Genomic DNA, 19869 nt, shown 5'->3' with positions numbered 1-19869 from the left:
TCCCTATTTTAGAGATAAGGTATATTGAGTTTAGTAGTAACACCAGAATCTCTGCCAGCAAGTGTATTGTTTATACCACACAGAGCTCTGTGTTCTGAACAAAGTAAAAGAACTGGAAGTTGGAAAAACTGGAATTACAACCCATATCGCTAACTATCTTGCCTTGCTGAGTAAAAAAATAATAAAGTACCCAGTTTCAAGAAACTGTATCATTTCACTATATAAGAAACAGTGAAAATGTTTTGCTAGTAAGCAAAACCCCAAATAATATTTGTTACAGTTAATGAAAAGTAACTCAAGCATTAAGATGGTAACAGCAATAAAGTAATTTATAAACTGTCATTATAGTATTAAAATTTTCTAAAACTTCCAAAAATCTGGAAGTAACTGTGACAATAGCTCTCACCGTATCACCAGATGAGAAGCTATTTAAATGAGCTACAACTGGAAGATGAACTTGCAATATCTTAGAGAGCCATTCTTTTCTGTACGAAATTGGATTTCTTTATACACATACACATGCGCGCGCACACACACATCATATATATATATATATGTTGTATTTGATACAAGACCATGAGAGTTATATTATTCTTCATATGAAAACCAAGTTGAATGCTTTGGAAAAACCCAAAGAAAGCAAGTGACAAAACAAGAAAACAAAAAATCCAAATTGTTGTATAATTAAGTGTAAGCAAGACAGCTGTAAACAATCCAGGAGTCACAAAACACTACAAGGATCCTACACTCAGATTCCTTCACAAACTTTTAAGTTTTTGCTCCTAAGTTAGGATCACTGATAATACACAAGTTTATATAAGAATGTTGACCCAGAGCTCCAGTCAAAAGATATCCATGTCTTAGTCCTTGGAACCTGTGAATGTTACATTATTTGCAAAAGGGATCTTTGTAGCTGTGATTAAGGATCCTGTGATGGGGAGATTATCCTGGAACAATAGGGGGGGCCTCATATGTGTCCTTATAAGAGAGAGGCAAGGAGAGAGTTCTCCTTCTCTCCCACACAGGAAAATGTGATAAGAACAGAGCTGAGAGAGATTTGCAATTCTGCCCTTGAAGACTGGAGTGATGCACCCACAAGCCAAGGAATTCTGGCACCACCAGCAACTGTAGAAGAAGCAAGGGATATAGTCTTTTCTTGAGCTTTTGCAGGGAGCACCCTGTTTTGGCCCAATGATACTGATTTCAGATGTCTGGCCTCCAAAACTGTGAGAGAATAAACTTCTTTTGTTTTGAGCCACCAAGTTTGTGGCAATTTGTTACAGCAGCCACAGGAAACTAACTCAATCAGAAAAGGGTTTTTGATTTTTAAAAAACTGTTGATAAGCAAATGAGATAATGTGTGGAGAACACTTAGCAAAGCTCCTGAAACATAGTAAGGATTCAAATATATTGTCGATGCCATTATCGATACTAAGCCAACTCTGTCTAAGCTCCAAGCTCTTGGTAGCAAGAGGAAAAAATAAGGATGTTCAAACAGTAAAACAGGGGAATACATACACAAGACTCAGGAGTGAAAACACATGAATCAGCCCCTCATATAATGTGTACCTACCAGCTATGTCAGTGTTACGTTATAATTTGTCCTATACTGAAAAGATAAATGGTGGATGAGGCCAGCCAAAGACAGCTTCTTGGGGGAGGCAAGCTTAAACATTTATTAGCAGAGAAGAAACAAGGGGGCAAAGAAGGGGAAAGCATGAAAGTGAGCAAAGCAATTGAAATCAATTAGATGCTTGTAGAGCTATCAATCTGGCTAAAGTAGAGACCAAGGTGAGACAGACCTTCTGAGGTTAGTTACCTAAATGGTAAAGGACCATAAAAGCTATGCTGACTGATTCAGTCGTTAAAAAGAATATTTTATAGGATGTATTATTTTACAAATATTGGCTCTTGGGGGTTTAAAAAATATAAACATGCTCTGGCCCCACTCCAGACCTACTAAGTTAGAATCCTTTGGTGTGAGATAACTCTAAAGGATTCTGATACCCACTCAGGTAGAGAATCCCTGTATCAGAGCCAATTCGTGGCAAAAGACCCACAGAATTAAAGTCTCATGAAGGATATAATGTATCCTCAAAGTATGCAATCAACTAAATCAACAGCACTTTCCTAGGTTAAAACTTCTCCCAAGATGTAGCCCCTCTGGGTTCCACCACAGACTTTCTATAAATCCCTCACTCTTTACTTTTCCTTTCCTAAGCATGTGGCCCTGATCTGCTCAGTCATCTTCCTCACGCTTTCTCACAAATTTTTCTAGAAAGGTCCATGAATTTCAGCTGCCCTCCCCCATCTTTCCACAACATTTTTCCCACCCAACTAAGATCTAACAATATTTCATAGAACAAAGTAACCATGTAAAAGTTCCATTAATATATTATATAATAAACTTATAAAAGTGTTCTATGACCATTTATTGTAATAAAATCTGAAGTACATATATTAAGTGAAATTATAAATCATTTTTTACAAAAGATTTCCAAAAGCATAAAATTATAAAGTGGCTATAAAAAGCCAATAAGCTAAGCCCTGTTCACTTCAATCTTTACTTAAGTGTTACTAAGTAGCTAACAAAGTACAAGGCTCTGAAAAGATACAAAGTATATGGAAATCTCAGTGATTTAGACACAAACTTCACCAGTACTAGAGTAGAAGAAAAGGAGATCTGGGAAGGGGATCTGAATATGATCCTTAAAAAAAAAATCTCCTTTGTGTGTGTGTTGGGGGGCGGGGTGTGTGTATGTGTGGAATCTTTTTTTTTTTTTTTTTTTGCGGTACACGGGCCTCTCACTGTTATGGCCTCTCCGGTTGTGGAGCAGAGGCTCCGGATGCGCAGGCTCAGCGGCCATGGCTCACGGGCCCAGCCGCTCCGCGGCATGTGGGATCTTCCCGGACCGGGGCACGAATCCGTGTCCCCTGCATCCAGGGAAGCCCTTGTTTTTTAGAATCTTGCTGGCTTTACCTTAGCCTGGGTTTATTTCATGATTAAAGCCAAAAATAAAGCAACACAAGTTAGTGTTCAGGTAAATAAGTTAGTTCTTTCCTCTCCCATAAGCTACACCAATTTATACATATTCCCAGGTAGTTCTTTTTACCTCAGTAATCTTCAGAAATTTCAATCACATCACATTCTATTGATATATACTTCCACCAGCAATGCGTGAGAACATCTGTTAGTCTCTCTCCTCTTCAAAAGTACTATCAGAGGGGCTTCCCTGGTGGCGCAGTGGTTGAGAGTCCGCCTGCCGATGCAGGGGACATGGGTTCGTGCCCCGGTCCGGGAAGATTCCACATGCAGCGGAGCGGCTGGGCCCGTGAGCCATGGCCGCTGAGCCTGCGTGTCCCGAGCCTGTGCTCCGCAAAGGGAGAGGCCACAACAGTGAGAGGCCCGCGTACAGCAAAAAAAAAAAAAAAAAAAAAAAAAAGTACTATCAGATAACCAAGGACCTACTGTATAGCACAGGGAACTCTGCTCAATACTCTGTAATAATCTAAATGGGAAAAGAATTTGAAAAGGGATACATGTATATGTATAACTGAATCTGTGTACACCTGAAACTAACACAACATTGTTAATCAACTATACTCCGATATAAAATAAAAAATTTTTAAATGTACTATCAAACTTTTTTGATCTGTCAATCTAATAGGTGAAAATAGTATCTCATAGTTTAAATTTTTGATATTTATATTGTGTGTGAGGTTGAATATCTTGATATATATGTTTAAGAACGATCTGAATTTCCTTTTCTGTGAATTATCTGTTCATGATCTTTGCCCACTTTATGGTTGGTCTTTTTCTTATGAATTTGCAGGTACTCTTCATATATTAAGGAAGTTAGCTTTTTGTCTGTTATACAAGTTGCAAATATTTTCCTCAGTTCATGCCATTTTCTTTCCTTCATGTATATATTATCCTCAACCAAATGGTAAATTCCTTCCATAAAAGGACATTTCTTTTATATAAACCCAGGACAGTGCTTTTCAAATCTTCCAACTACATATAGCAGCAAAATTTAAAAGAGGGGAAACCAGCCTTTTGGGGGGGGTAGTCAAGGGTGAAAATGAATTATTACTGCAGCACCTATTTGGGTTGACTGCCCAATCCTATTTCACATGATTACAGCAAGTACAAGCAAGTTCTAATAACATGGTATAGTTTGCTGAACAGGGGAGGGATGGGTGCTGGATGAATCTGTTTCCTGTTGTCTGGGCTGGTGCAGAGAACATTTAGGAGCTGCTGGTGGCCATCTATTACGAGGACTAGGAAGTGGTCCTCTACAGCATTAGAAGACGTGAAGCAAATGCACAGTGAAGAGTAAAGAGAAGAGATGAAGTGTATCCAGCTGGCACTGGAGTCCCAGAGTCTGAACCCTTGGATTCCTTTAGGCACTCCTGCATCTTTACAGTATATCTCACTTTTTGTTCATACCAGTTAGAATGGATTTCTATTACTTACAGCCAAAAGTGGCCTACTTACTACAACTATCATCTACTCAAATCATTTCATAAAGGAACATTTTAACACCAAAGCCTCAGGAGGGATAGAACCTCAAATTTTAAAAAAAGGTTTATGTTTAATGACAGCTGTGTGCCAGGAACAAGTCTAAGTTCTTGGCATATACTGTTAAACAAGAGAAAAAAATCACTGTTCTAATGGACCTTGCATTATAGTGAGAGTATACAGATAATAAAATAAAAATACAATTTCAGATATGATAAACAGTTTGCAGAAAAAAATTTAAGTAATGGGATACAGGGAAATGAGGATGGTGCCATTCTGACAGGGTGGTTAGATAATAATGCTCATCTGAGAATGTAATTGAACTGAAACCTGAAATGATGAGGAGCCAGTTGTGTCATGCTTTAGGATGAGAATTCCAGGCAGAGGGAACAGACCTAAGTCAGGAACAAGCCATGACATTTCTGAGGGAAAAAAAGAAGGGCAGTGTAGGTGGAATATAGTGAACAAGGGGGAATGATAAAGAAGTGGTAATGGAGTAATTGATCTAAGAGGAAAAAGCGTAAGTTGGTAAAGTAAGTAGGAATCAGACCATGATTAGGAACTAGGAGGCAGAGGAAAGGATTTGAAAATAACTTTAGCTTTATGAAAAACTCACTACATTGTCTTTAATTCTCATTTTGCTTTGCATCAGTGATAACTTTACAGACCTTTAGAAACTACTTCCCAAGTATTAAACATAATGTTGAGGTTAGCTAGGAATGAGCATTTCCTAAGCAGAAAATATCTCTTCTGGAGGATTATGAAATGTTTTAAGAAAAAAATGCAAAGCCATCTTAAAAAAGAAGAAACTAGGAAAGATGGTAGAAACTACTTCAAATTCTGTACTACTTATACTGTGAATGAATCTATATACTATGATCAAGGCTGCACAAAGGTCTTAAAGAAGAACTTAAAAACTTAAGTCCTTTCTAAACTACTATAAAAATAACATCCTTTGCTAAGTTCACTATTATTGAATTGGACGTTAACAAAGTTAAATATTGTCAGAAGAGAAAACTGGAAACTAGACTTCTTTGACTTTATTGTACCTCTTGAGAATAGCTACAGCTTAATAGTCAACAAAGTTGTGGGTTTCGATCTTATCTCTATTACTAAGATAAAGGAAGAACTTCCCCTATGTGATAAAAATTAGGTACAAAGGATGCTTCAATATCTTTTCCTCTGAAAGCTTTTTAAATTAGGAGAACAATCAGCTTTAAGAGGTTTGGATACAGTACAGCTCACATAAGATGGTGTTCTCTCCAGATCTTTCCGGACAACTAATATCTATATACGCAAAGCAAGTAATTAAACCTGCACTGCTTCTAAGATTAATATCAGTAAAGTCAGATCTTTGAAAGCTCTAATGTATTCATGAATCTCATCTTTCACTATGTTAGATATTTAGTTAGCCCACGTAACCAAAAAGTAGACTGTTAATAACACAATCTATAAAGAGAGGTACTTTTTGAGTGTGGTGTGAGTTGAAGAAATAAAAGTCATTTAGACACCTTGATCAAGACTTGATTCTGAGGGCATCCTCCTCAACACATTTGCAGCAGTTTGGCAAAGTGCTCAGGGATTATTAGTAGCGGTGTATGGGAGGGAGGGATACGGTCAACCTAAATTGTAAAGTCTCCCCCCAGTGGTCTCACATACAAATAACAGGAAGAGTTGGGAAATGATCACAGCTTCTGTGAGACTGACCAAAAGTAATCTATGCAGAATCCGGTAACTACAATGAAGAAATCAAATCTTTAATTCAATACTAGCACCATATCAGTGAAGAGACCTCGTATGCTTTTCTGCTCTTATGATATCATAAATGTGAACACTATTTTTGGAAGGAAAGAATCTATAGGTTCTTTTTTCTCAGTATAATTTTTTAGGAATAATTTAATGATATCCTCAGCCCAGCCCAGTATTTGTTTTATCTAATGGGCAGGTGTTCATTCCTCCAGAAATAAATACGAGCACATCCCTTGCAAGTTAACTACGTCTACCTGAAGTGATGTTCTGATACAAATTTAGTCACTTACCAAATGAACCACCTTGTTAAAGAAAATTATAACCAGTGCTAAAAACCTAATGTCTAATTTGCAAGACACTCTTTTTAAAAAACCACCTAGGACTAGGTAATTTATAATACAGCGAGTGACATAAAAAGTACAAATGGCTCCTCTTGCCTCTTTTAATATTTATTTTCTTGGTGTTTTTATAATTAGGTAGCCTTTGACCGGCACTAACCCTGTATTATTTGTAACTTGCAATAATTTTCTGATGTTACTTTTAACAAAGCTTGGATGTCAAAAAAGTGAAGGGCATTTAATTAAAATCTCAGTTGTCTTCTGCTCACCATCTATTATTAAATGGTAAAGTATATAAAGAGATGGTAAATGCTCAAACAACTTCAGTTTTAAAAGCAGAATATAGATAACATACATGGAGTCTCACAATTATGATTTTCTTGGTTATCCCAAGCTAAAAAGGAGGGGTGGGGGGAGGAGGAAGAGAGCAGGCTGTGTAGTCTTCTGGAACAATTTCAGCCTTAAATGAGACTCAGGAAAAATGCAAACTGCTCCCATGAATGTTTAAGAAAAATATGATTCGTTTAAAAAAAAAATCCAACAGTTGGCCTACAGAACAACAAAAAATGACGCTGTCTTATATAGAGCTACCAGACTTGCTTAAGCCCCTAATTTTTCTAGTGTTCATATAATTTAGAATGTAAAAAAAGAAAAAATTCATTTTGAAATTCCAAGTGGAAAAGCAACTGAGTGGCATCAATTAGAAAATGACACACACAGACATCCCGGAATCGTTTTTTTTTTTTTTGCATAAAGATATTTAGTGTGCAATCTCTATAGGACAAAAACAGAGCTATTAAAAATGTTGCCACTTGTATATTATGTAACCCTAGTCTAAACTAAAAGCAGCATAAACCTTAAAGAGTAATACATTGTGCAAATGTCTATTTAAACATGAATTTAAATACATGATAGATTTCAGATACAGATGACCTCAAAAATGACACAATCCACAAAAGTTCTTTGTTTACTGTAATCAGGCCTCAGAAGACATGACTATAATCAGGCCTGATACAATAATACCGTGAGGTCTGTTGTTACACCTGCGTACTGCAACTATCTCCGCATTGGTTAACAGCCTGTTACCTCTCCTAAAATATTCGGCATACGGAAGTTTCCCAACGACCATCTGAAAGATTTCACTGGAAGGAATGGCTGCTAAACCATACTCCCATTGAAGAGCGATTTTAACGCACCTCCACTGTTCCGAGCCATATAACAAGAAGACCAAGACAGGAAGCACAAAGTAAAATTCCAACCATCCCCAAAGGCATGGAAAAAGAGTAAAACGTGATTAGCTTGACCTTAACCAGCTGTTTATAAGTAATGCGGAGAATTTTCTGAGCTTCCCCATCAGCCTTCAATTACCTTCCTCGCCTGCCCCCACCCCCCTTTTACGTGCCCCAAAGGATGGAAGTTGAATGGATGTAATCTCGAGCCGTAATCCAAGGAACTGGGGAGATTGAGACTAAACTCCCAAGAAAGTGTTAAAAAGTCCTTCTGCCAAAACACCCACCAACCAATCCACATCCTGTCATCACGCCGACCGTGAGATCCCTCCATCGACTCGCTCCTGGCCCTCCACCCCGCCAAAAAAGCCAAAAAAAAAAAAAAAAAAAAACCCCAAAAAGCCACAAACAAAAAAAGCCAGCACCTTTCTGGTTCCAGACCAACGTACTCAGAATCGGAAAGCACTGCCTCAGCCGCAAACGCCTCCGGAGCAGCGTGTGCTCGGCCCAAAACCACTCTGGCCAAACAACTGGAGTCTCGTGCCTCGGAAGTGGCAGCAGAACTCGCCGAAAGCCTCCTCCCCCAAGAACTCGGAGCTCGAGAGGCAGCCAGAGGCCGGCGGAGTCGCCCCCACTGGGCACCGACTCCGAAGGTGTCAGTCACGGCAACCGCCGTCCCCGGCGCGGCTCTCCATTCATGCTTTAACGCCACTCTCGCCGCAGAGGGTGCAGGCGCCCGCGCCCGGCTCTCGGAGGGGGCCCCGCGCCCCCAGCCCCAGCCCTGCCCCCGCCCGGGCCGCGCCGGGGAGCGCGGGCGGAGAGCGGGGCGCGGCAGCATGGGCCAGACACGTTGCCGCGCTCGGCCGGCCAGCCCGCACGCCCGCAGCCCGGGAACCTGGGGCCCCGCAGAGCGCGCCCCTCCCGCGCGAGACGAGCCGAACAGCCCCCGCCGCCCGCCCGAGCCCAGGTGCCGAGGGGGCGGGGCGGGCCGGGGTCCCCGCGTGGCGCGAAGCCGCAAGCAACAGGGCGGCCCCCGGCCAGCTCGGCGCGCGGCTAGACCGTTACCCGAGAGACGTGGGGGCCCCGGCAACTCACCGGCTCGCACCTCGGCTTCCTCCGCGCCGCCGTCGCTCCCCTCCTCCCGCCGCCGCTGCTCTTCCTCAGCCGCAGACGCCGCCGAGCAGCCCCATCTACAAACTCCGGACTCGTAGTTGGGAACTGGAAATGCGGCTCTCACTCCCCTCCGCCTCCCTCTCTCTCCGCCCCCTCTGTCGCTCTCCACTCCGCCCGGCTCAGGTCGCCGGCGCCGCCGCCACCACCGCGCGCGCGGCCAGCCTCCCCTCAGCCGCCCTTCTCCTCCGCCTCCGCCAACGCCTCCGCCTCCTCCTCCTCCCCCTCCCGCTGCCGCCGCCGCCGCCGCGGCGCGCTCTCTCCCGGCCTCGCGCGTGCGCCGGACGCCGGGGAGTGCGCGCTCGGGAGCGAGGAGGCGCCGCCGCCTCGGGGAAGCCGGGCCCCGCCCCTCCGGCCGCGGCGCGGCGACCAGGTGGAGCCCCCTCCGAGCGCCCGCAGACGGCGGCGTCCCGGCCAGATTCGCCGCCCGCGCCCCGCCGCCTCTACTGGGTCTCCCCGGTCCTGGCCCCGAGCCGCGCCCGCGAGAGGGTCACCAGACCCAATCCGCGCCGGGTCTTCCAGACCGAAATTGCCGTTGTCATTCAGCATTTATTGATGAGCAAGATACTCCCCCCTGGGCGTTTTCGAAAGAGGCTCATCCCGGCCCTTACCAAGAGTTACGTTCTAAGAGCCCACTAGTCGTGGGGCACAAAGGATAAATAGACCTCGAAAAGAAGCCTCTGAAAATCTCCCCCCTCCCCCTTCACACTCACACCCCTGGTTCTGACGTGTATTTGGCAGGTTCTATAGCTCTGACGATGTCCTTCACGAATTTTCTCCCGAAGGCCCAACCCGGCTGATTCACACGCTAGGAAATGGATGGACACTAGCTCTTTTCATAGCCCTGGGTCTCCCGTGGAACTCCCGGGGCCGGCTTTGCTGGACACTCCCAGGACACCAGTTGTTCAGATCCTCCCAAACATCTGGCCTTCCCACACTTCGGAAGTGGGGACTGCCATCCTTTCCACCACGACTCTGCCGAGAGCTTGGTGACCTGGGATGAGTGACCAGGTGTACAGATGATACGTTTTGACAGGAGCGCAGATTTAATTTTTCAGTTGAAAGAAACTGAGCAATGCAGTGCAGCAGAGGCTCTGGCTAGAACACAGCAAGACAATCAGAGAACTTCTGATTCCCTTAACATCTACCTAATCCCAAGAGTTCTGTGACCCCTCAGACCTGTGATGGGGGCTTTTAGCAAAGCTGTCCTTCCGAAAACTGAAGAAACTATGAACATGTTCTTTACATTTTACAAAATGTATACTGCAGTCTTTTCAAACCGTGAATGTAGAAAGTGCAAGTAAAACTTGACATGGGAGGAACATCACGTCAGGTGGCTTCCTCTATGCAGCCTTTCCTGGCTTCTCTTGGGCACAGTTGCACTGTTCTGCATAAACCAGGCATTTGATAAATGTTTGCAACATGGCCCTCTGGATTCAGAGACGGAGTTTCAAGCTGTACTGTGTCCGTCCCCCCCACAGCCCCCCTGGCCCCCCCCAGCCCCTGGCCACCCAATCTCTGTGAGTGTGGTTAGCACAGAAGGGAGGGAGAGAATACTTTGGGTGAGGTGTATTAAGAAGGCCCAGCCCCCAAAACAGTGATTTTTCTCTTAGCCTCAACCAAGCATCAAAGATTAATTTACTTTTCCGTTAGGATCATTAATTTTGCAAACCAACATGCAGGGGGAGTTTGTAGCCTATTAATTTAGAACCTTCTTTCCTGGAACAGCAAACCTGAGGAAGGGAAATTGGAAGCATTTAAGGACACCTGAATGTACTAAGGGAAACAGTAACTGTGGACACATGTTGAGCCCCACCCCCCCTTGTAGTCAGGCCAGCTGGATGAAATGAAGTAGCGAGTGCCCCATGCCCAAGAGTGAGGCAAGGCGGATGCAGAAGGGAAGAATGAGGTTTCTCCTCTCAGAGAATCAGCAAAACTTTCAGGTCTTCCTTTTCCTCCTCCTTGCTTCCCAGACCCATTAGCTTCCCACGGGAGACCCGATGGCTCATCCCTGCTGCACCCTACCCAGACCTGCCAACTTCGATTCTCTTCTTCCTTCTGACAGTCAACCTCAGGACACCCCCTCCTACCCAGGGAATGCCCTGAGCTCCTCTGAAGGAGAGGGGATGAGTGTCATTTCTGGTGTGTTCCTGATCCCTCACAGTACACTTTTATTTTCTCGAGGGTCTTCTGGAAGCAAGGTACTAACCTTCTACTCCACCCCCAGTCCCTGAAAATAGGATGAAGTTTACTGAGGAAGCTTTGGGGAGGGAGAGATAGGGGAGTCTCTGCCCCTCAAATCACAACACGTAGTCCTCCCTGACTTACAGCTGGGACCAGTCCTAGCCAACTCCCTTATCCCTGTATGTACCAGGGACCCAGCATTTGGGAGCGGGAATATAGGAACAATTACCTTTCATTTACAGTTCCAAGTCTGTTCTTTAATTAATGACAGCTATTACATGGAGACTTACCATGCTTGTAAGACTCAGACTCATCCTCAGAGCCAGAAAAAAATGGTTTTGCTCCACACCTGCCTTCAATTGCTTGTTTTCAGGATGCTCTTGGCAGTGAAGTTTCTCTTTCAGTGCCTATATTTTATCAAATACAATATATTATAAAACACTACCTTTTATAACCAATAGTGCCACTTTATGACATTCTGCCCTTCCTCTAAACTTTAAAGGTGGGACATGTCAGAATAAATTTAAAGGGATCTAATATGAACTTTGGAATTCTCATCATTGCTTGCCAGCCCACCTTTCTGAGAGGTCATCATTTCTGAGACACTACCCATCCATTTCCCATACCTCTTACAAATTCTTTGTTCCAAGAAAGTGGAATGTTATGATTGAAAACGATGGGGAATCCTTCTTTTAGTGTCCTTAATGGTTTGGCTTTTCATTTTCTTCAAGGTTACTCTAAAAGGATCATAATTTTGCCACAGACCAATTTCTCTACTAACTGTAACTCAATTTAAAGTCTGAATTTTGCTTCTTAATTCCAGAGCATCTATCATTGGCTTTATTTCTGCCTTCAAATATAAACAAAATCTTCTATCCTTTCAATACGATTTTTTCTCTCTCTCTCTCTCTCTTCTGAGTTGCTTTGGCATTTCAGAAATTGAGAATTTTGCTAATAATAAAAGACCCAAATCTTAGCAGGTCCTACCTGTTTGTTTTTCAACTAATCCATCATAATAAGATCAGCGATGTTCCTGGAATATAGCTTTATGAAAAATTGCAACTGACATACACCACAAAGTCCAACCAAGCTTTCCTCCAGAATACTTTATTTAGCTTCACCCCTTTTATCTCCGTTCACAAAGCTAGGTCAGATACCAATTTCCAGCCTCCTTGCTAACCTTTCTAATTCTAGTCTCTCTCTTGCTTGCTTGCAGTTTTCTCTACACTTAGAGCAGTACTTCTCACTTTGGGCTGTTTATTGGAATCATCCAGAGAATTTAAACAAACAAAACAAAAAAAATAGAAAACATTAAAAAAAACACTGACATCCAGGTCCCAACTCTAGGTTTCACCGTTCTGCCCCATAGGCTAGGCACCAGGATTTTTCAAAGCTCTCCAGGTAATTCTAATATACAGCCAGAGTTAAAAACTACTGAAATGAGTCATCTTCAAAACAATATTTTATACCAAGTCTTCTCAGAATATTGGGGTGGCTCCAAATTACCTCAAGTAATCAAATTAAAATACCTAATCCTGTGTTATAAGACTCTTTGCCAATTGACTAGAATAGTCCCCTTTCAAAACAACTTAAATTTATCTCCTTCCTAAAGCTTCCCCAGATTAGTCTCACCTGGCTGCCTAAAGAGCACTGTTTCCAATTATCTGAGCATTCCAACTGGCACTGGTTGACAAGCCCTTGGACCACAGTTGATTGTGTATTATTGTTTTAATCTAGCTTTCATAGATATCTGTCAGAGGCTTACTTGTAATCTAAATCTCTCTGAAGTCCCACTAGGTTAACAGACAATCTCAAAATAAACAGAAATGTTATTCTTAGCAGCACTTTCTCCTACCCACCAGAAAGAACATTCCCTGACACAAGGGCAGTTCATTTTTTTTCAGTCACCACAATTAAAGCCAACAGTTGTAAGAATTTGCATGTTTGGGGTTTTTTTCTTGTTGTTGTTTCTTACAAAAATTAAAAACAGCCTGTATATCTTGATTGATCTCCCTGTCCTTTCCACCCTTCATTTACTTTAGACATTGGAATGTGGCTTCCACACCCACCTCTCAACTGAAACTACGCTTTACTGCTGCCACAACTGACATTTTCATTCCTGTGTTTGTTCATTCATTCACTCATTTATCAGTGGTAAATGCTGGTAATAAAATAATTAACAATACCAAATTACTCTTACCTAATGGTGGAGAATAATAAACAATTAAATTATCACATGATAAATGCTATGTCAGGGGTCTTAACCAGTCACGATGGAATCGTGGTGGGGTGCGTCTTTGCTTAGTGTTCAAGCAATCCAACTTCTCTGCAGCGTCTGAGGAGGTTAGCCTCTCCACCTTTTAAACCTCTCCTTTCCTTCTATTTCCCTGACACTTTACGACCCAGGACCGCCTTCTACTTCTCTGATTATTCCTTCTCTGCCCTCTTAACTTGTGTCATCTTCTCCTACTTCCTAAATGAAAATGTTCCACTTAAGAATGGAAGAGATTTTTGAGGGAGAAAGTGCAGACAGAGAAGAGACCACTGTTTCTCTCAAGAATCTCATGGACCCTTAGGGTTCTATCTTCAGTGCTTCCACATCTGTATCTACAGTTCTACTCTCCCCTGAGGCATGTTTTCAACTTCCTGTTGAATATCTCCATCTGGATAACCCATTCACAGCTCAAATTAACGTCTAAAATAAAATGTATTACTTCTACCCCCCTGCTCTATCCCTCCTGCAGGTTTCCCTTGTGCCTCTTTTACCCTCTCCCTAGCAGATACAGCCTGCACCCAGGTCCCTTGAAATTTGCCTTTTCAATGTCATTCATAGGAGTGGGTTCTCTTGTGCATTTCCTCTGGCCCTACAGAAAGTCTCCTTGCCCAGTCCCATGTGCATCTGAATGCCAGATGTCAGTCATATCATCCCTGCCTCCTCACTGCCTATGGGACTCTATTCACAAGGTCATGCACAACAATTTTCAAGACTCCCCTGCCCCCATGTGGGGATATTACACATCAGTCATATCTTGCACCTTTACATTTCCACCCCCTCTGTTTTGGCAGGAACGCCTTTCCTATCTCTGCTGGCCCAAATCCAAGCTTTTATGCCCATCTCACATCCTCCTTTTCCACTACAATTTATCTGCTCCACCTTAAACAGAGGCAACTGTTTTCATTTGAATTCTGGTAACATTTTATCTCTTACAGTCCTTTATCTATGCTGCTTCACAATAGCATCATTTGTTTTTGAATATTTATCTTAACACTCTTTTCACCACAACTGCCAGCCCCATCTCCTACTTACTTGCAGATATGAATCCAGGGTGCTGTGTACAGGAATGCTTGGCAAAATACTACTCATAGTGGGGGCTCATTTATTGAAACAGATAAAGTTGTTACTTGGTGGACTTCTAAAATTAAAGATAATTAAGTGGAAAAAAATGTTGCTAATTAGAAGTGAACTCTTGCTCTTGAATATACAAGCTACAGCTGAGAAGCTCTTCCAAGGGCAATCAGATTTCAGGCAGGGACCCTAATTGAGCTACTTGAGTTTAACAGACAGCAGCCAGCTGCTATATCTAATTAACCCTTTGGGAGTCTCATTTCAAACTGCCTTCCAAATTCCAGCTCTCCTATTTATATACGAGCTAAAAAAAATAATAGTTCTACTCAGGCGTCAAAAGTAGATTTTAAAATATATGAAAACAATGCGGAGGGGGAAGGGTAAGCTGGGACAAAGCGCGAGAGAGGCATGGACATATATACACTACCAAATGTAAAACAGATAGCTAGTGGGAAGCAGCCGCATAGCACAGGAAGATCAGCTAGGTGCTTTGTGACTGCCTGGAGGGGTGGGATAGGGAGGGTGGGAGGGAGGGAGATGCAAGAGGGAAGAGATATGGGAACATACGTATGTGTATAACTGATTCACTTTGTTACAAAGCAGAAACTAACACACCATTGTAAAGCAATTATACTCCAATAAAGATGTAAAAAATAAATAAAATATATGAAAACAGAAAAAAATTTAAAGATTGTGAATATATATGGTGTCAATATGGTATCGAGGTTCATTGGATAGGCAGAGAGGCATGGAGTCCTGGAGGGCAGAGGTCTTTATGAGGAGTCTTATGGCATTATAGTAAAAAAGAGTGTCTGAATAGCCATTAAGCACAGAAGCAAGGGGTAAAACTCTCTGAGTCTGATGCTCCTCCAGAATACCGGAGGGCAGACTTGAGGGCAAAACCAAGTGAAGAGAGTGCATAGTAGGCCCTTAAGACACTTTTGTTACACAAATGAATGAAACATGATCAGGATCAGGGGACTGGGAATAAAGATGAAGTAGGGTGTGTGTGTGTGTGTGTGTGTGTGTGTGTGTGTGTGTGTGTGTGTGTGTGTGTGTGTGTGTGTGTGTGTGTGTGTGTCGGGGATAGTCAGGGCAAACTGTTTTGTCTGTTAAAAAAAAAAAATCCAAGAACTTGACGGTCCATTCTAAAGTGATGCCATCTTCATGGTAGGGAGTAAAGGGACTTCATTCCTCTTTAAAATATCAGCTGTTTATAAATATGAAAGACCAGGTCTTTTACAAATCCTGCTTTGGTAATAATAATGAATAATAACAATTATCTATTGCGCTCATGCCTATGTGGCAGTGTTTTATGTCCTTTAAATCCTGTTTGAGTCATTATTTTCATAGCCACTTTACAAATGAGGAAACAAGTGAAGAGGGGGTTAAATTAACCTGCCCAAGGCTCCGTAACTATGAAGTGTTCAAGTCAGTTCAAGTGCAAAGCTCCTGCTCATTCCCACACTTCATCCACAGAGTGCTTTGTAACTCCCAGGTCAATTCAACCGGAATGAATTATAGTGCAAGTCACCACAATTAAGGGTTCTCCATAACATGTTATTTAACTCAGACTCATCACCATGATTTTCAAACTTACTGCATATTTTAACAATGTAGGATTTGTGGAAAAGCTATGTTTGTAGTTTTTGTTACAGTAGAACTATATTATAGAAAAGTGCACATTTTTTCTGAACTTGTCTTTCAAGAAATTAAAAAAGTGATAAACAAAATAGTAAATAAAAAATACATTTTAAAAGAGTAAGAAAAGAGTTTCTTTTACTCATTTAGTAGTACACGGTCATTATTTAACTGTCAGCACATTGCAGTGACATAGTTTTGTAGCACGGGGACTTACTAAGTGAAAAAGGAACAGAGAGCATCAGTTCAGCTTCACTATGTGTAAATCCACTTCCCTACCAGGAAAGAATAACATTAAGAGTCAATGAAATACTTTTAAAAGACAACTTATATAAATTATCTACAGTAGAGCATTGCAAAAATTATTACTCTAGTTTTTTTCCTCATTGTCAGTTAACTTCAATTTCCTTAGAAAACATGATGGCTGTAGAGATGTACTCCCTAAGTCTGCTTTTAAGGAAAGACTTGTTGCCCCAGCTGCAGGAGAGCTGTCAGAAGAACTCCAGCTGTCAGTCCTTTGGGGATCACGTCAGCTGCAGAAAACCCACATGCCCAAAGATGTGCCCCAAGCCCTTCACAGGTTGGTCCACATTAAATGACAGATGGAGCAGGGACATGTAAAGGCCCAGCCACTTCAGCCCAGGTAGCAAGTCTGAGAGGCCATTTTAGCTCCAGAGTCCACCGTGGGGACAGCTGAGGCTGTTATTCAGGCCTGTGTCCCACATTGATTTCTCCCTCTGCCAAATCTTACTTGCCTTCCTTTCACAGGTGTTCATCCAAGTATACCTACTGTACTGAACACACTGAACTGTCTCAGAGTCCACCTTTCAGAGAACCCACCAGGTGACACAGGAAAGGCTTTGATTCATACACCATATGTTTCTTTACCTTAGGGAGAAAACATAACCAAGTCATATATGCTAATGCAATTGTTTTGGCAGAGGTTCATGGCTGACTCTGAATCTATTCAATAATTTGCATGTGTATTTTGTCTGTCTGTATTTACATTGTATGAATGTCTTCTATCTACATGGATAACCACTTTGCGTGTTCCTATGAGGAAATACAACTAGGTGAAAGAGACTTGGTTGATTTAGAAGAGCTTACAATTGATGATGGATGCCTATTATTTTTCTCTAACCAGTATTCCTTCCTCTCTCTTCCTTTGGGAAAATGCCTCCCTCACTACTCATTGCACTGGATTCTGGTGGGGCTGCTAATCATGGTACGCTTCCCACACTCTCAAATCATAGGAGTGGCCATGTGACCCAAGCCTGGCCAATCAGAGGACTTCATCCTCTCAGTGATTGGTCCAAGAAGTAGGCATATTACCTAAATCAAGAAAATTTTGGATTTAAAAAAATATAGATTACAGCAAAGAGAAAGATAATTTTTTTTCTTTCCTCAAATCAACACTTGGAGAAACTCAGAAAAGGAAGATTTAGTCATGCCTGAGGTCAGCCTTACTTCTGGGTGTTTCTGGTTACATAAATTCATGAGACACTTTTTGAGTTGGGTTTCTATTGAGAGTTCTGACATACATAATCTGTTTGTGGGAGAAGTTATGCATCTATTAAATGTTAAGGCACAATACAATCAATATATGCTTATATGGTACAGTTAGGTAAATAATTATGAAGATACTGACTAATTGTGTGTACTTAACACTTATCAGATTAACTCATTTCAATTTTTTTAGAACTAAGAAGTGATGATTATAATTTATCTCATTCTAAGTCAATATATAATTCTCACAACTTGAATACTTACTTAAAATATATTGAAGTGTATCATTGCAACCTACACCAATTGCCCAATCAAATATTTCCATTTACACATTTCAGAATTAAGTCATTATGCTATCTATATAATGCAGATAATATGGTACAAAAGAAGAGTTTAGAATCAGAAAGCTCTATGTTATATTTCTGAATTCACTACTTATGAGCTGGGTAACCCTGGGTAAGTTATTCAGTAGATGAGAACTTAACTTTCCTCTTCTGCAAAATGGGTGTAATAGGCCTAACTTGCAGGATGTTTTAAGGATTATGAATTAAACCTATGAAATGCCTGATACAGTTGCTTGCTCAGAGAAGAGAGTATTATGTATTAGAGTATTAGAGAGTATTATGACTACTATTATTTTCACAATAGTTGTAGAAGAGCACATGGCCATTTGCTAATTATCTTTAGTGCATAATTAAGAGCTAAGAATGCTTTTTTTTTTTTGCTTTACGCAGGCCTCTCACTGTTGTAGCCTCTCCCGTTGCAGAGCACAGGCTCTGGATGCGCAGGCTCAGCGGCCATGGCTCACGGGCCCAGCCGCTCCGCAGCATGTGGGATCTTCCCGGACCGGGGAACGAACCCGTGTCCCCTGCATCGGCAGGCGGACTCTCAACCACTGCGCCACCAGGGAAGCCCAAGAATGCTTTTAATTAGATTATCTTTCCTCTCAAAGAAGATAAATTTTCCATTGTATCTACTATTGTCAAACATTTATCTGGAAGTTCTAGCCAGTGCAATGAGGAAAAAAAAAAGAAAAGAGATCTGGTATTAATACAGGAAGAGAGAGACAAAGTTATCATTATTTACAGATGATGAAATTGTCTCTTTAAATGACCAAAGATAGGGCTTCCCTGGTGGCACAGTGGTTGAGAATTTGCCTGCCAATGCAGGGTACATGGGTTCGAGCCCTGGTCTGGGAAGATCCCACATGCCGCGGAGCAACTAGGCCCGTGAGCCATAACTACGGAGCCTGCGCGTCTGGAGCCTGTGCTCCGCAGCAAGAGAGGCCGCGACAGTGAGAGGCCCGCGCACCGCGATTAAGAGTGGCCCCCACTTGCTGCAACTAGAGAAAGCCCTCGCACAAACGAAGACCCAACACAGCCAAAAATAAATAAATAAATAAATAAATTTAAAAAAAATGACCAAAGATAATCAACAAAAGAGCTAACAGAACTAAAAGGAAAGGCTTGAAAGATAGTCAAATCTGATCAAAACTTATAAAATGCAATTGGTTTTCCACAGATATAATAACAAGATAGAAAATTAAACTGAAAAAGGGCATGTCCTGTTCATGATAGCATCAGAAATGTGTCATACCAGAAACTGAGATATAAGACCATGGTAATTTAAACATACAGCATTGGAGAAAGAATAGATAGATGAATGGAACCAAGAGTCAAGAAATAGATCCACGTATATATAGAAATTTGGGAATGCAAAAGTTATTACTTATAATTGATAAAGTTTGAAAAAAATGGTGTGAAATAATTGGCAAAACATTTAAAAAATACCTTCCAAAAAATAAATTCCAGATGAACTGAAGATTTAAACCTAACAGAGTAAACCATATGAGGAATGAAAATAAAATACACCATTACAAGCAAGACAGAAACTGTATCAAAAGACTAAAAACTGTGACTGCGTGACATTATTTGGAGAAAAGGATGCCATAAAATAAGTTGAAAATCAAATGATAAATTTAGAAATAAAATTGAAAGCCATGACAAAGTCTTGAGTCCTCATATATAAAGACTATATAAAAATCAGTATAAATATAAATAACCAGACCTAGTTTAAATTAATAAATGACAAATGAAAGCTTGATTGAATCCATATTCTTTAGGATTTACCTTGTACACTTGATAATTTATTAAAATTAATGAAAGTGTCAATAAAATAGGATCC

The 19869-nt window shown here is 41.5% G+C and overlaps 1 protein-coding gene across 7 annotated transcripts in view; it reads right to left on the bottom strand.

The window, feature by feature from the left end:
* The window catches only part of PALS2 (protein associated with LIN7 2, MAGUK p55 family member), a 218525-nt gene that overhangs the window by 96265 nt on the left and 102391 nt on the right, over nt 1-19869 (bottom strand). For 3 of the 7 annotated variants that reach the window (XM_060020616.1, XM_060020612.1, XM_060020611.1), the window contains exon 1: nt 8934-9087. The exons of 1 other annotated variant lie outside the window; for it this stretch is intronic. The gene's annotated coding sequence lies outside the window, so the exon portion shown is untranslated. Of the gene's footprint in view, nt 1-8263; nt 8581-8933; nt 9088-11482; nt 11600-19869 lie in introns of those variants that run through there. 3 more of the 7 variants (XM_060020613.1, XM_060020617.1, XM_060020615.1) reach the window with 3 other exon arrangements.

The sequence above is a fragment of the Delphinus delphis genome, chromosome 9, assembly GCF_949987515.2.
Source record: "Delphinus delphis chromosome 9, mDelDel1.2, whole genome shotgun sequence".
In the NCBI taxonomy this organism is placed as follows: domain Eukaryota; kingdom Metazoa; phylum Chordata; class Mammalia; order Artiodactyla; family Delphinidae; genus Delphinus; species Delphinus delphis.
This window is presented reverse-complemented; position numbering and strand designations above follow the sequence as displayed.